Raw genomic sequence first — 18,573 nt, 5'->3', positions numbered from 1 at the left:
AAACAAGAAATGCAGGATTGTGAAGTCGTCAAAAGTAAGCCTAAGTCCATTTTTTATAGATTAGGGTAGTGACTATTGAGGGAAGTACATGATTTTGTACCGAGGAGAAGGAGCATCAGAGCAAAAGAGGGCCAGTTTTCTTCTTGTGTGATCAAATATTATCAGTTGTGGACAGGATTACAGGTGCCAAGAGTACAAGTTTTCCTCTTGACTTCCTAAAAAATGTTTTTCCAATTTTTCTATATTCATTTTTTTGTACAAGTTAAATTTTTCTCTCTTTTCTTCAAATAAATATATAACTACACTTAGCTTGTTAGGTACCATAGAGTGTGACCATTCCAAAAATAATCTCACACACAATTTTTTGTGCTACTATCAATTAACTTCTCCTTTTCTTGTCCAACTAAGTGACTTAGTCTAGGCGTTTAAGGAAGAATACTCAACACACTCCCCATTAACAAAGTTTGGATTTTGAAACACAAAAAGGTATTATTCTAAGCTAAAAATGTAACGTCTAATTCGCTCTAGTTTCTCTTCCCCCCAGTAACAAAGTTAGTTCCCCATTGGAATTCGGTTAAGAATAAGATAATTACCCTTACTACATATACTCACTTTTCCTGCACTTGGCATATTATTTTTACAAAGTATATAGTCACTATCCCTTTTTTTTTATTTGGTAGAGAGTTGGACGAATGGATTAGGTATAGAAATCTATAATGGTAGATGCAATGCCAAACGAAGGAGGATAAAATTTGCACTAGTATTATGAGGTCTGCATTTAAATTTATAATTTAAATTGCTAAACAAGAAAATTTTAATTACTGAATACTTTTATATTGAAGGGTATACACCATGTTGTGATGGATATGCATTGTACTATGAACACCCAAAAAGCCACTAATGATATCAAGAATTTCACATGCCCAAAACCTTATGCAAATTTTATCCACTTTTCTTTAGAGTTGAAATACGAACCAAGCTGTTTTACACTTAAATTAAGCTCAATTGTTAATAGTTTGCGCAATCTTGATTCACTCACTAATCAAGTCAAACATAAACAACGGTGTATTTTATTACCTGATATAAGTTTGATTGAATTAGTATAATTATAGAAAATTCAAATTACTCAAACGTGACTCAAGTTTGACTCCATAAAAAGATCATTTGTTTGACTCCATAAAAAGATCATTTTTACTCCAAACAACTCAAGTTTGATCACAATCTCGAACTCATTTAGATATACAAATAAATTTGACTATTAAAGTCTTAGATTTTATTGAGCGGAACATATGTAATACACGGTATGTACTTGTCACTAAATAATTAAATAAGGATGACGGGCTATTCAAACATGACACGAGAAATGGCTCCTTATAATACTTTGTGGCTTTTAATTGGTATTTTTGCATTAACACGTAACCCACATAATGCAGCTAATATTTTTCCATTCAACTTAATTATGCTGGTTTACACAATATCTTTCATTGCATCTACCTTACTAATTCGAAAACTACTCCATTTCCAAAATTTTCTGCCAGATAAAAAACAACATGCTTCATATATATACTTGTGGTACCTAACAACAATACATTTGAACAAAAAAGAAAAAAGAAAAAAAAGTGTGTTAAGCCAAGAGAAGCACCAAGTGTCATTTGGTTCCCGCCCTTTCTTGGCAGTTGTACCTTTGAAAACTGCACCTCTTTTGTCCTTTTGGTGCTCCTTAGTCTTAAGCAAGTACAGAATCATATCCCGCCTCAGTGCATCAGTCCATGCAATGGGGCTTAGGCTTTACTTTTCAGGACTTCACACAATTCCGGGCTTTCTTGTTTTTGCTCTCACATTCTAGCATTCTAATGAGGTTTGATCAAACTCGCCTTTTTTACCAATTTTTTTGGTTATTTATTTGTTTGATAAGTACTTGTTTTTCTGCAGGTGTACAATTCTTGTGGTGGGTTTTTGTTTTCTCTCGTTTTCTTTATCGTGTGCTTAATCCTTGATTGTTATGCCGATTTCTCAGATATTAGAAAAGGCCCTGGTAAAATTGCTGTGGTAGTTAGTAACACCATTAGTTTCTTGTTCGTTTAGTCATTGTCTATTACATTGTTGTGCCTCTTTGCCCACGCCTATGGTTTACTCTGTTCTTTGGACACGAATTTTATCATAGGAGCTGTAAAAAATTCAATATTGTTGAAATTCAGGACTCCTTTGGATTAAGTTCTTGAGCTTCAAAATCGTGCAATCTTTTGCACTGAAAATCAGTATCTTTGGGGATCCGATTATCGTGTTCAAAGTTTTTCTATGTGAAGATTTGATACTAAATCTTGTGTTAGCAATAGCAGTAAAACTGAAAATCCCAGCATCCCACTGTTCTGATATTTCAAATCCCTTCTTTCCAGAAAACTTGAGTCTTTATTTGCAGCAATTTAGTCTGTTTCTTTGAGTAATAGAGTTTTTGTTATTTGGGGTGTATAGATGCAAGTTACCATGGATGTTGTTAATGGCTGACTCCTTTGGCAGTTACGAAGTAACTACATCACCTGTGCTGAATTTATTTTATTTGTTTTATGAATTAGTTGTTCTTTGCAAGGTCAGTATTTAAGTTCAACGAAGTTAAAGTGCCTTAAGCTCCTAGTCTGTGTAATGAAGACCAGGTTTGGGGAGTGACGAGGAATTCAAGAAGTAAAAGTTGATAAGGGAACAGATAAAGGAAGATGCCAACAGGGAAATGAAGAAGCTGAAATGCCAAATGTCACCGGAGAGGAACAGAATCTTAATGTTACAAAGGAGCAGAAAAAGAGAAAGCGCAGTGCAGATGTTGAAATTGCTATCGCATCTCCTACTGACAAATGTTCATCCAGGCTTCGCCCAAGGAAGGAGGTACCTTCATTCCAGATGGTGCATTTGAATGAGAACGACATTGAAAGGATTGTGGCAATGAGAATGAAAGTTTACTGGCCAGACTCGGGAAAATAGTTTGCAGGAAGAATTAAATCCTTCAATAGAGAGAAGATACTTCATACTGTAAACTACGATGATGGTGACGTAGAAGAGCTAGACTTGAAGAAAGAGAAATTTGAACTTGAGGTCAAGCCTATAGATGGTTTTCACATAACAGCATAATTTCACTCCAGAAAAAGCAAGAAGGATCTCAGTGGTCATGTGGTTGGGAAAACAAGTTTTAGCCAGGAGTATGTTAAGGCCAAGGACAATGCAAATATGGAAGGAGAACGCAGTCAGGATCCCGGTGGAGATGTGGTTGCCAATGTGAGTTTTAGCCAGGAGTATGCTAGGGTCAAGGATGAAGCAGAGAAAGGAGAAAGCAAGAAGGATCTCAGTGGTGATGTGGTTGCTAACAGGATTTATAACCAGAAGTATGATAAGGTGCCAGGAGTATGCTAAGGTCGAGGATGAAGCAGAGATAGAAGGATGAAGCAGAGATAGAAGGAGAAAGAAAGAAGGATCTCAGTGGCAATGTGGTTTCCAACACAAGTTTTAGCCTGGAATATGATAAGGTCAAGCATAATTCAGAGATAGAAGGAGATGGTCCTAAAACTGCAGTATCAAGGGAAGATGTGGAATCTTATCCGGGGGAACAACAACCTGCTGATAACAAGAGTGAGATAGATGAGAATCAGGTAGGTTCTGCAAGGCAAAATGCCAGGTTCGCTGATGTAGATGGAAGCAGAAAGCGTTGAGTTGTCAGGAGCAAACGTAAGTGACCACTAAATTATTGCTGAAATTAACTGAAAGAGGTTGAACACCATTTCTAGCAAGTAAGCCTGCATCTGAAAATTATGTCTTTACTCTTAAAGGATGCCCTTCCATGGTGGTTCTCATCCTACTCCTTTCATTGCTTTATATTCATGCATTCAGTAAGTAATTTTACATGTAACAATTATGCACATAATGCTTGTCCATTGATATCTAAAAATATGTTTGGGTTTTTGTCCAAGTCCTGGCCCAATGATGCTCAATTAATCCTGATGAAGAATCTTTAATTGTCATATAAATGTGTCTGTGCTTTGACTTAGACTTTTTGTTTTGCATTTCCTTTGGCATGAAAGAGAAATATCCATCCTTTCTCTAATAATAGATAGGAATTGAATTGTGCTATGCTTGAGATGGGTAAAAATTGCTAAATGCGAAAACTTACCGGGAGAGTGAAAGCTGAAACATTAGGTGACCACCATCCTTATGAATCATTTTTGCCAACCTAAGATGTGTCCCTGTCCTGGCAGACTTGAGATTTTGACAGGTTGTGAAATATCAGCAGGAATAGAGAACAATTAACATGGTTTCCTCTTCCTACAGCCTACTATTTCAGAAGAAAGAAAGACTAATTAATTAAATTATAATTATTCCTGCCATCAGAATAGATGTAATCACCTGTGATTTTGTTGACACGGAATCCTTGGCCCTGTTTTGCCCAAATAGATAGGCTGTAGCATTTGTGCTTTGTACTGCCTTCAACTGAATCTAGAAAATCGACTTTTTCCCTTGGTTGGACCCTGACTGCTGAGACCGCAATTGGATCCTTCATCCTTATGAAGGGTCTATAGCCGACTGTCTATTTCACCCATTACCGTAGCTCAGTTGATCAGCAAGACACAACAGTACATTCATGTGCACCAACAAGAGATTCGGTTATTTTGATTTGTGTGGTTCTGTAATTTCAAGCCACAAATTCACATGGAAATAGTATCTAAAGCTTGCTGAAGGGCCAGAGCAAAGTGAAAGAATTGGGGCAAGGTTTTGTCAACAAATAAGAAGAATGAACTGACAAGCTTAATATAGAAATTAAGAAAAGAAATGGAGATGCAAAGCGTTGTTGGATTGTTGATGCTAATTTTTTCTGTCATGAGTCATTGACAGCTGTAAGAGCTATAGTCATCAACCCACTAATGCTGCGACTTCTGAAAGAGAATTTGCGTTGTGTTTCCAATCTGCACAGAAAAGGAATCAAGGACATTAATGTAACCAATTCTGGAAAATGCTAGAGTAGTTCAGGAAGTTATAATAAACACTTGTCTATACATGAGTAGAGCTACAATTTGTAAAGCCAAAAGTGAAAAAAGAACAAAGTTCGTCAAGGCTAGCACACACAACATATTACAATGAAGGATGTTATGAATTCAATGAAATTGTTGCCTATTTGTGGAACTATCCACTCAATAACACAGTACAGCTTGTCTATCTGGATCAAAGGTTGTATTGGTGGGAAATAAGAATGAGCCTTTATAAGATCTGTTCTCAACATGTCTGTTTCTTCATAAAGAACTTCCACGATACCAATTCTCTGTTTCGCTGATTTTATGGTGATTCCACTGCATTTTTTTAATTTTCTGTTTGCAGTAGAATATCTCACATGACATGGAGAAGCCCCTCTACTAGACTTTTTATTTCTGGTACCTACAGAATTCCATCCACCAGAATCCTGAATGTTGGAAGGTTGATATCCGACCTAGTCCAGTCCCTTTGCTTTTAGGATACTTTTGTGTGGAACCAGATGAAGTACATAGTTATATCATTTTGAAAGAAACCTTAAGATTAACTTGTTTATGAAGTAGACCAATTCCGCAATTAACCTGTTTATGTTGTGAATCTCCTTTGAAGTATGAACTATACAGCCATATTATGTGTACATTTTTCTGTCAAGTTCCTACTTGTGTTGATCTCTTGCATGTATCTGATACATTTAGTTCCATAGTATACATAGAAGACCAACGTAACTAAACTGCATTATATAATTGGAGAAAAGTGAAACTTTTGGTTGATATATAGAAATGCCTGAACAAAGCTCTAAATTGTCTGTAAGAAATGTGCTCCCTCTACACCTTCCATTTTCTCAGCAGCAGAAAGAAATCATTATAACTATTTGACTAGAGGATATGGTTGTCACAGTCGTAGACGGATTTGAACTTTTAACTATTTTAGGCCCAAGTATCAGACACCAGGTTGCTTTAATATGTATAGTCCCCTATCACCCAAAAAAAAACCCAAAAAATAAATTATTAAGTCGGACTTTAGGCCCAATTATCAAATATCAAGTTGCTTTAATATGTATTGTCTTCTGTACCAAAAAAAATTCCAAAAAAAATCAAATACCAAGTCTGGATGTTTAAACTGGGTAGCAGAAAATTTATTATTACTATAGAAAGAAAAAGTAGCAGTAAAAGAGTGGATGTCGTAGGAGGGAAAAAAAGAAAAACAAAGGTAGCAGTAAACTCCTCTTGTGTTATGAAATAACAAAAAATGTGGATGTCCGTTTGTATTCCCAAGGGAATTAATTCATGATTTTATGGCTACATTATATATAGAAGTTACAATCCATAAATCTATACATGTAGTGGAGAAACCGTTTCATAGATTTCTTCATATTATTGTAGTAGTGGATGTTTAATAGAATTTATGTACCTTTAATCTTGTAGTGCCTATATATAGAGGTACATTGAGAACCTTTGGGAGTACTTTTGTATCTTATTGAAATATAAGCATATCATTATCCCTTTCTCTACTCATTTTTCTAATATTTCTTCAATTCCTATTGTAGTATTTCATTTTATTAGTTTTACAACACGTTATCAGCACGAAAGCTCTACTTTTGAGCAAAAGGTGAAAACAGATGCGCTACTTTGAACAAAAGTGAAGCACAAGATTTTGCCGAAATTCTGTCCGTATTTCTTCAAGTGACTTTTGAGGTAAATTTCTAAGTCAAAAACTTATTTTAATTTCTTATGGCTAATCTTACAAAATAATAGTTCGTACCTCTTGATATTTCTGGAAAAAATTATTTATCATGGGTATTGGATGTTGAAATCCATCTTGAGGCAATGGGTCTTGGTAACACTATTGTTGAAAAAAATGAATTCTCAAACCAAGACCGCGCCAAAGCTATGATTTTCCTTCGTCATCATTTAGATGAAGGATTAAAAATAGAGTATCTTACTGTCAAAGATCCTCTTGTCCTTTGGCAAGATTTGAAAGAAAGATTCGACCATCTGAAGTTGGTCGTTCTTCCAAAAGTCCGATATGATTGGCTTCACTTACGGCTGCAAGATTTTAAATCTGTTAACGAATATAATTCAGCCATGTTCATAATCACTTCTCAATTATCATTATGTGGCAAAAAAGTCACTAATGAAGATATGTTAGAGAAAACATTTTCTACTTTTCATGTCTCTAACATGCTCCTGCAGCAGCAACATCGAGAGAAGGGATTTAAAAAATATTCTGAACTTATTGCATGTCTTCTCTTGGATGAACAAAACAATAAATTATTGCTAAAAAATCATGAGTCCCGATCATCTGGTACAAATCCATTCCTTGAAGCGAATGCGACCCAATTTCAAAATTCTGGTCGAATTCGTGGACGTGGCCGTAGAGGTGACTGTGGCCGTGGACGTGATCGTAGTAAATTTGTGTCTCGTGAAAATTTTAAACGTGGCAAACAATAAAATGTTTCCCAAAAGAGGGAAAATAACTACGATCAGAAAAATGGAGAAAAGAAAGTTTATGAAGAAAAATGCTACCGGTGTGGTATGGAAGGTCATTGGTCTCGTATCTGTTGTACGGCCGAACATCTTGTTGACCTCTATCAAGCATCATTGAAAAAGAAAGACAAAGGCGTTGAGACAAATTTCATTGATAAAAAAAAATGACTATGATGATGGTGATGATGCTGATATGACACATCTCGATGTTGCTGATTTTTTTGAGCATCCTGAAAATGTCAACAAATACTCCATGATTATTTAAATATTTTTATGATGCTTTATCTTTTATGTAATTTTTCTTTCTATTGAATATTTATTTTCGCATCTTTATTAATATTTATTTTTGTTTGAAATTTTCTTCCTGAAGAAAAAATGGATGTCAAATATTTGGGATTAAATAATAGTGATGATGACATTTGTCTCATTGATAGTGCTACTACGCACACCATATTGAAAAATAAAAAATATTTTTCTTATTTAAAAATGGGAGAGACAAATGTTAATACCATTAGTGGTAGTGCAAAATTGATTGAAAACTCCGGAAGAGCCACTCTAATTCTCCCTGAAGGGACTAAAATTATCGTAAATAATGCACTACTCTCTTCCAAGTCTCGGAGAAACTTATTGAGTTTTAAAAATATTTGCAAAAATGGATATCATATCGAGACAATGACTGAGACAAATGGTGAATTTTTATTAATCACAAGTATTATTTCTGGGCAGAAATGCGTATTAGAAAAATTGCCTTCTTTTTCTTCTGACTTATATTATGCACAAATTAGTGCAATTGAAATTCATCACCTAGTAGACCAGAAGTCTATTCATTCCAATGATTTTATGGTTTGGCATAATCGTCTCGGACATCCCGAATCTATAATGATGAGACGAATAATTGAGAATTCACATGACCACTCATTGAAAAATAAAAAGGTATTAAAAGCCAATGAATTCTCTTGTGTTGCTTGTTCTCAAAGGAAATTAATTATTAGACCATTACAAGTAAAAGTTGGGACTGAATCCCCTGCATTTTTAGAACGAATTCATGGTGATATATGTGGACCTGTAGATCCACCATGTGGATCATTTCGATATTTTATGGTGCTAATTGATGCATCAACTAGATGGTCACATGTATGTTTATTATCTACTCGCAACCTGGCGTTTGCGAGATTACTTGCTCAAATAATTAAATTGCGAGTACAATTTCCAGACTATTCAATAAAGAAAATTCGTCTAGATAATGCTGGTGAATATTCGTCACATGCTTTTGACGATTATTGTATGTCCATTGGAATAACTGTTGAACATCCTGTAGCTTATGTTCACACACAAAATGATCTAGCTGAATCACTTATTAAACGGCTATAATTAATTGTTAGACCATTGTTGATGAGGTCTAAACTTCCTTCATCTGCTTGAGGACATGCTATTTTACATGCAGCAACACTTGTAAGAATTAGGCCGACAAGTTATCATACTTATTCTCTTCTACAATTAACTTTTAGCTATGAGCCAAACATTTCTCATTTACGAATATTTGGTTGTGCGGTATATGTACCGATTGCACCACCCCAACGTAGTAAATTGGGCCCCCAAAGAAGATTGGGATATATGTCGGATATGAATCACCTTCAATCATTAAGTATATGGAACCATTAACAGGTGATTTATTTACTGCGAGATTTACAGATTGCCATTTTGATGAATCACATTTTTCGACATTAGGGGGAGATAAAAATCAACCTAAAAAGAAAATTACTTGGAAAAAATCTTTGAATTTCCTTGATTCTCGTACTAAAGAATGTGAATTAGAAGTTTAAAGGATTATACATTTGCAAAAAATTACAAATCAATTACCGGATGCATTTAATGACTCCAGAAGAGTTACTAAATAACATATTCCTGCTGAAAATACTCCGATTAAAATTGATGTCCCTGAAGGACAAATTACAAGTGCTAATGAGTCTAAAGTAGAGCTGTTAAACGAACCGAGCTGTTTGGTAGCTCGGTTCGTTTCGGCTCGTTCGTGTTCGTGAAAGGCTCGTTCGAAATTTTAAACGAACCGAGTTCGAACGAATTTTTTTGTTCGATTAATAATCGAGCGAACACGAGCATGTTCGCGAGTTTTAACGACCGTTCGCGAACATGCTAAACGAGCGTTTGCGAACACGAACATGTTTGCGAGTTTCAACGAACGTTCACGAACATAGACATAATTATCATTTGACAAATTTTAGAATTAATTTTATGGCTGGACTTTTATATTTGGAGGGCAAATTTCTTTGTTTTATTTGTTGCTTTTATGTTAATGTTAGTTATATAGTTACTGAATAATAGAATTTAGTCACTTAGTGCTTTAATTATTTTTGAGAATGATTAATAATTTGCACGGCATATTTACGGCATAAAATAAATTGGATTCGAGCATTTCGAACATGTTTGCGAACGGCTCGTTTATGTTAAACGAGCCGAACTCGAACTCGAACTCGAACACGAATTTTACTTAACGAATCGAATACGAACACAGGTTTGGAGTTCGAAAATTAACGAACGAACACGAACGTTGTTCGAACTGCTTAACGAACAGAGCTCAAACATGAGATACTCGGTTCGATTCGGTTCGTTTCCAGCTCTAGTCTAAAGCACGCTTGAAACGTGGGAGACCTCTTGGTTCCAAAGATAAAAATCCTCGAAAGAAAAGAAGAGTATATTAATCAACAATTAGTAACAAAATTCAACCTCCTGAAGAGGTCGCTCCTAAAAAGCCAATTCTTGAAGAGAATGAAATTATAGAAAATTCAATAAATTTTGTCACTTCAAGAAAAAGTTGGAACCGAAAACAAATAATTATTGATAGTATTTTCGCATATAATATAGCACTTGATATTATGGCAGAAAACGAGGATCATAAGCATAGATCGGTTGATGAATGTCGAGGTAGAAATGATTGGCCAAAATAGAAAGATGCGATCCAATCTGAATTAGACTCACTGGCTAAAAGAAAAGTTTTTGAATCTGTAGTCCAAACACCTGAAGGTGTAAAGCTAGTAGGATATAAATGGGTATTTGTGAGAAAAAGAAATGAGAAAAATGAAATTGTAAGGTATAAAGCAAGACTTGCAACCCAAGAATTTTTACAAAGACCTAGATTTGATTATAATGAAATGTATTCACCTGTAGTGAATGCTATCACATTTAGATATCTTGTGAGTTTTGCAGTACATGAAAAATTAGATATGCGTCTAATGGACGTTATTACTGCATATTTATATGAAAATCTTGAAAATGATATTTATATAAGAATCCCCGAAGGATTCAACATGCCTGAAGCATGCAAATCAAATCTTAAAAATATTTATTCTATTAAATTACAAAGGTCTCTGTATGGGCTCAAACAATCTGGACGTATGTGGTATAACCGACTCAATGAATGTCTGACAAAAGAAGATTATACCAATGATCCAATATGTCCATGTGTTTTTATCAAGAAAAATGGATCAAATTTTGTGATAATTGCTGTATATGTTGATGATCTAAATTTGATTGGAACTCCTGAAGAGATTCAAAATAGTGTTGAATATTTGAAGAAAGAATTTGAGATCAAAGATTTTGGAAAAACAAATTTTGCCTTGGTTTACAAATTGAGCATTTGAAAGGTGGAATTTTTGTCCACCAAACTGCTTATACCCGGAAGGTATTAAAGCGATTTTATATGGACAAAGCACATGCATTGAGTACCCCAATGGTTGTTAGATCGTTGGATCCTAATAAGGATCCTTTTAGACCACGGGAGGAAAATGAAGAGATATTTGGTCCTGAAGTACCATATCTCAGTGCAATTGGTGCACTAATGTATCTTGCTAATTGTACAAGACCTGATATATCATTTGCAGTAAATTTATTAGCAAGATTTAGTTTCTCGCCCACAAGACGACATTGGAATGGTATTAAACATAGTTTTTGCTATCTCCAAGGAACAATAATTTTGGTTTATTTTATTCAAATAAATTTAAACCTGAATTGGTTGGTTATGCTGATACTGGGTATTTATCCGACCCGCATAAAGCAAGATCTCAGACTGATTATTTATTTACATATGGAGGCACAGCCATTTCTTGGCGATCTACAAAGCAATCACTAGCCGCCACTTCATCGAATCATGCTGAAATAACAGTAATTCATGAAGCCAGTCGAGAATGTGTTTGGTTAAGATCAATGACCCACTATATTCGAAAGAATTGTGGGTTATCTTCCGGAAAAGAAAATTCTCTAACTACATTATATGAAGATAATGCAGCTTGTACAGCTCAATTGAAAGGAGGATATATTAAAGGAGATAGGACAAAACACATTTCACCAAAATTCTTTTTTACTCATGATTTACAAAAGAATGGTGAAATTGATGTGCAACAAATTCGATCAGATAATAATCTGGCCGATTTATTTACCAAGGCATTACCAACTGTGACATTTGAGAAATTGGTTAAGAGTATTGGAATGCGACGATTAAAAGATCTCAAATGACGTTTGCATCAGGGGGAGAAATTATTACACAAGAATAGTGTACTCTTTTTCCTTCACTAGGGTTTTTGGTTCCACTGGATTTTTCCCTAGTAAGGTTTTAACGAGGTATATTTTTTGTGTAATGGACATCTAAGGAGGAGTGTTAATTCATGATTTTATGGCTACATTATGTATAGAAGTTACAATCCAAAAATCTATACATATAGTGGAGAAACCATTTCATAGGTTTCTTCATATTATTGTAGTAGTGGATGTTTAATGTGACGGCTCCACCTCCCCCTAGGGCGTACCCCAGGGTTCAGCGGACCACCTGCCCAACTCTCGCCGGAACTCAGTCGTTCACTACATTTCTCAAACATATTACAATATAAATCTCAAAAATTACATCAAATTCTCCAATAATTACATGTTATAAGCGAAGCGGAAACGATTCCCAACTATACATCAAATGATTTCAAATCCAAACTGTACAAGATATAAGCCATCCAGTCACGTGAATAAGTACTACAAGTTCTTCCTTCGCCTTGAGCCCTGTGGAGGGGAATAAAATAGTTTTGGAGTGAGTTAAAAGCTCAGCGAGTAACCAGTAAAATCAGTAATCAAAATAGTTTCACAATAGTTCATTTCAATGATGTCATAAATCAAACAATAAGTCAAGAAACAATTACAACATTTACAAGAAACCATACATGAAAGGATACGTTCGTTCGTTCATTCGTTCGTTCTCCTGTCATTCCCCTTTCCTTCATTCATTTGAAAATACATTTTTCATTTATCAATAAAACTCTCGTTCGTTCGTTCGTTCGTTCGTTCATTCAACCTTTCCTGGACATTGACCAGGCTCCACCAACCTCCACCAACCTACAAGGTAATATTCGAGTATACCAAACGTTCACCCAGGTCACCATATCGCCCGACCGAGTCCGCTTCTAGCTCGAGTCGATCGGTAACAAGGGGCAGTGGCCAGTTCAGCCAAAAGGCTTACATTCATGCACAAATAACATTTCAATCGTTCCATCTTTGAAAATTTCACATTTACTGAGGTCGAGTACGATAAAGTACACACTCATCTAGAAAACTCGTTTTGGAAATCATTGAAAGCACTTAACACGTTATCAAACAATAATACAAGTCATGAATTCAAGAAAATACAACAAACAAGGAACACTCACATGCAAGTACGCATGATATGCAATCGAGTAAATAATGCAAGAAAACAGTTCAAAAGTAACTTTGGAAACAGTTTAGGGTCACTCACTTCCACGGCTCAGGAACCAACCATCATATATCATTGTCTTGCTCAAATCCAAGTCTTAGATCACAAAATCAATGCAATCAAGTCCTTTCAAAGTTCGGACAGCACTTCCACTAAATTTGCTTACTTTTCCAGCCGTCAGGGCTTCATTATTTCCTCAGCCAGTCCCAAAGTCACACAAATAAGTTCATTCAATAACCGTTCAATAAACTCCAAGTAGTACGAGTACAATTCAAGTTAGGGAAAAGTCCGGAAATGAAAGTTGAGTTCTAAACCATAAAAACAGTTTTTGATATTATTTTACGGTTTCGGCACTATTGGCACTACAATTATCGGATGGAGGTGCAAGATATACCGTTTCGAAACTAAGAGATAGGGCTACAATGTTGGAGAAGGCTACTCAGTCTAGTTTCGAGTGTAACCAGGTCAAAAATTCAATATACTACACCAGAACCGCAAAAATAGGTTCACAAACCGCATTCTGGTTCAAACATCATAAGTCAGGCTCCCTAAGTTCAAATCAAATGATTCCAAAGCCATCTGAAAGCTAAGATACATGGCTACAATTCATCAGAAGACCTCAACAACCAATTCCAAAATATTCTCAACCAAAATAACCAATTACAGACACAATTATCAAATTCGGATAGAAACAGGGCAGTAGGGGTAATTCAATTTTTTCACAAGCTACGTTGCTCCGATTGACCTAAATTTTGCAGGCATCTCTAAAATATCATTCCCTACAACTTTCATGTTTTAACCCAAGGTCTATTCGGGCTCTAACTATGAGGTATTGTGCCGGGCAGAATGTAAACAATTGAAACCCTAACTTTCCAATTTTTCTTCAAAAATAGAAATTTCTTGCAATTAACCACCATATACACCTTCTAGTTTCATTCTAGATCATTTCCCAATCATCATACATAGCCACAACATATGAATCATATTAAATCAGAAAAATCATCAATAATTATAAAACTTCACAAAATTCAACCAAAATCAAGATATAATCCACAAAATTCCCTCTTAGGCTACCACAAATCATTACTTTGACATTATCACGACCAAAGGAAGCATTCCCTAGCTACTCACCTTGAAATGCAAGAAAAGGAACAACTTGGCACCTTAATCCTCTAAACAACTCCACTAATCACCTTAAACTAGCTTAGCAACTTACTTTTGTGGAGAAATTTGGAATTTAACCGGTAGGTTTGCAAGATTTAAGCTAGAAATGAAAGAAAATTGAAGAAACTCTCTCTCTCTTTCTCTCCTCCATGGCCGGCCAACAAAAAAGAAATAAGAAGAGATTTTTGGGTCAATTTTGTTATATGGTAAAGGTAAAGTTAAATAGTCAAAATCAAGAGTGAATTGGATGGTGACACTTGTCACCTTTAGATTTAAAACTTATCTTTTTGTCTCTCTCATACCAATCCATAATTATCTCTTAATACCTTGTAGAAAAATATCACTTAGCACAAAACTCCAACAAGTTGTCAAAAATATATTGCATTTACCGCACTTGCGGGTCCCACGTCCATAATACTCCTCAAAATTAACGTGGACTAACTTGGATCAAGAAAATGATTTGAAAACTATATTTTCTTATAAAAATGTATAGAAAATTAATATATTGAAGAAAACAAATTTATAGACAAGAAAACAAAATAATGTCGAGAAAATATATAAAAATTTTTGGTTTCTCACACTCATACTTTTCGGGGCGTCACAAACTCCCCTCCTTAAAAGAATGTCGTTCTCGACATTCCCTCTTGTACCAATCAAGTCAAGACATCCCGCAAAAATCACTCAAGCATTCCAAGCAAATACTAAGAGTCAAATCAAACCCACAGTCCGGCATCCTAAACTTCAAACTTAGGATACACTACAGAGATCTGAAGCTTAAACTCTGATACCACCTGTGACGGCCCCACCTCCCCCTAGGGCGTACTCCAGGGTTCGGCGGACCGCCTGCCCAACTCTCGCCGGGACTCAGTCGTTCACTACATTCCTCAAACATATTACAATCTAAATCTCAAAAATTACATCAAATTCTCCAATAATTACATGTTATAAGCGAAGCGGAAACGATTCCCAACTATACATCAAATGATTCCAAATCCAAACTGTACAAGATATAAGCCATCCAGTCACGTGAATAAGTACTACAAGTCCTTCCTTCGCCTTGAGCCCTGTGGAGGGGAATAAAATAGTTTTTGGGTGAGTTAAAAGCTCAGCGAGTAACCAGTAAAATCAGTAATCAAATCGGTTTCACAATTATTCATTTCAACGATGTCATAAATCAAACAATAAGTCAAGAAACAATTACAACATTTACAAGAAACCATACATGAAAGGATACGTTCGTTCGTTCATTCGTTCGTTCATTCGTTCCTTCGTTCGTTCTCCTGTCATTCCCCTTTCCTTCATTCATTTGAAAATACATTTTTCATTTATCAATAAAACTCTCGTTCTTTCATTCGTTCATTCAACCTTTCCTGGACATTGACCAGGCTCCACCAACCTCCACCAACCTACAAGGTAATACTCGAGTATACCAAACGTTCACCCAAGTCACCATATCGCCCGACCGAGTCCGCTTCTGACTCGAGTCGATCGGTAACAAGGGGCAGTGGCCAGTTCAGCCAAAAGGCTTACATTCATGCACAAGTAACATTTCAATCGTTCCATCTTTGAAAATTTCACATTTACTGAGGTTGAGTGCGATAAAGTACACACTCGCCTAGAAAACTCGTTTTAGAAATCATTGAAAGCACTTAACACGTTATCAAACAATAATACAAGTCATGAAGTCAAGAAAATACAACAAACAAGGAACACTCACATGCAAGCACGCATGATATGCAATCGAGTAAATAATACAAGAAAACAGTTCAAAAATAACTTTGGAAACAGTTTAGGGTCACTCACCTCCACGGCTCAGGAACCAACCATCATATATCATTGTCTTGCTCAAATTCAAGTCTTAGATCACAAACTCAATGCAATCAAGTCCTTTCAAAGTTCGGACAGCACTTCCACTAAATTTGCTTACTTTTTCAGCCGTCAAGGCTTCATTATTTCCTCAGCCAGTCCCAAAGTCACACAAATAAGTTCATTCAATAACCGTTCAATAAGCTCCAAGTAGTATGAGTACAATTCAAGCTAGGAAAAAGTCCGGAAATGAAAGTTGAGTTCTAAACCATAAAAACAGTTTTTGACATTATTTTGCGGTTTCGGCACCATTGGCACTACAATTATCGGATGGAGGTGCAAGATACACGGTTTTGAAGCTAAGAGATAGGGCTACAATGTTGAAGAAGGCCACTCAATCCAGTTTCGAGTGTAACTAGGTCAAAAATTCAATATACTACACCAGAAGCGCAAAAACAGGTTCACAAACCGTATTCTGGTTCAAACATCATAAGTCAGGCTCCCTAAGTCCAAATCAAGTGATTCCAAAGCCATCCAAAAGCTAAGATACACGGTTACAATTCATCAGAAGACCTCAACAATCAATTCCGAAGTATTCCCAACCAAAATAACCAATTACAGACGCAATTATCAAATTCGGATAGAAACAGGGCAGCAGGGGTAATTCAGTCTTTTCACAAGCTACATTGCTCCGATTGACCTGAAATTTTGTAGGAATCTCTAAAATATTATTTCCTACAACTTTCATGTTTTAACCCAAGGCCAATTCGGCCTCTAACTATGAGGTACTGTGCCAGGCAGAATGTAAACAATTGAAACCCTAACTTTCCAATTTTTCTTCCGAAACAGAAATTTCTTGCAATTAACCACCATATACACCTTCTAGTTTCATTCTAGATCATTTCCCAATCATCATACATAGCCACAACATATGAATCATATTAAATCAGAAAAATCATCAATAATTATAAAACTTCACAAAATTCAACCAAAATCAAGATATAATCCACAAAATTCCCTCTTAGGCTACCACAAATCATTACTTTGACATTATCACGACCAAAGGAAGCATTCCCTAGCTACTCACCTTGAAATGCAAGAAAAGGAATAACTTGGCACCTTAATCCTCCAAACAACTCCACTAATCACCTTAAACTAGCTTAGCAACTTACTTTTGTGGAGAAATTTGGAATTTAACCGGTAGGTTTGCAAGATTCAAACTAGAAATGAAGGAAAATTGAAGAAACTCTCTCTCTCTCTCTTTCTCTCCTCCATGGCCGGCCAACAAGAAAGAAATAAGAAGAGATTTTTGGGTCAATTTTGTTATATGGTAAAGGTAAAGTTAAATAGTCAAAGTCAAGAGTGAATTGGATGGTGACACTTATCACCTTTAGGTTTAAAACTTATCTTTTTGTCTCTCTCATACCAATCCATAATTATCTCTTAACACCTTGTAGAAAAATATCACTTAGCACAAAACTCCAACAAGTTGTCAAAAATATATTGCATTTACTGTACTTGCGGGTCCCACGTCCATAATACTCTTCAAAATTAACGTGGACTAACTTGGATCAAGAAAATGATTTGAAAACTATATTTCCTTATAAAAATGAATAGAAAATTAATATATTGAAGAAAACAAACTTATAGACAAGAAAACAAAATAATGTCGAGAAAATATATAAAAATTTTTGGTTTCTCACACTCATACTTTTCGGGGCATCACATTTAATAGGATTTATGTACCTTTAATATTGTAGTGCCTATATATAGAGGTACATTGAAAACCTTTGGAAGTACTTTTGTATCTTGCTGAAATATAAGGATATCATTATCCCTTTCTCTACTCTTTTCTCTGATACTTCTTCAATTCCTATTGTAGTATTTCATTTTATTAGTTTTACAACATCTTGATTCAACTTTTGTTTCTTTGGTAATTATTTCATTTGTAATTTATTTTGTCACCTCAACTTGTGTCAAATACTATAGACAAACAGGATATAGCCAACTGGAGTAATGATTTTTTTTTATTTGAAAACATAATATTAACATATTGTCAACTAACAGCCCACAACATCATACAAATGCACAAATAATGGTTGCAAACTAATACACTGGATCTCTAAGGTGGATGACTGACTACTTAGTTCTCGTGTTGTAACCCTCCATTCAAAAGAGGAAAAAAATGCACAAATAGTAGGATGAAAACTCTCATAATTGTTTTTTCATAATCGTGAGACTTAAAATCAAATCTCTTACTCTTGGCACCTCAAACTTTGTAAATTAGCATCAGATTAAGGCCTAATTGGAAGCTTATACAGAAATTAGCTTAAGATACATATGTAGTCTATTCATTTTATAGTGTTTAAT

At 35.3% G+C, this 18,573-nt stretch overlaps 1 long non-coding RNA gene across 1 annotated transcript; it reads right to left on the bottom strand.

Annotated features, from left to right (window-relative positions):
• Nucleotides 1-2,326: 2,326 nt before the first annotated feature.
• On the bottom strand, nucleotides 2,327-4,865 carry LOC140006118 (uncharacterized). The gene is made up of 3 exons (XR_011813739.1): nucleotides 4,387-4,865; nucleotides 4,154-4,239; nucleotides 2,327-2,881 (listed from the first exon to the last, which is right to left on the bottom strand). It is a non-coding gene; the product is annotated as an uncharacterized lncRNA (long non-coding RNA).
• Nucleotides 4,866-18,573: the final 13,708 nt, after the last annotated feature.

Source organism: Coffea arabica, chromosome 1c, assembly GCF_036785885.1.
Source record: "Coffea arabica cultivar ET-39 chromosome 1c, Coffea Arabica ET-39 HiFi, whole genome shotgun sequence".
NCBI classification, from domain to species: Eukaryota; Viridiplantae; Streptophyta; class Magnoliopsida; order Gentianales; family Rubiaceae; genus Coffea; species Coffea arabica.
The sequence above is the reverse complement of the archived record's forward strand: the minus strand, read 5'-3'. Positions and strand labels throughout refer to the sequence as shown.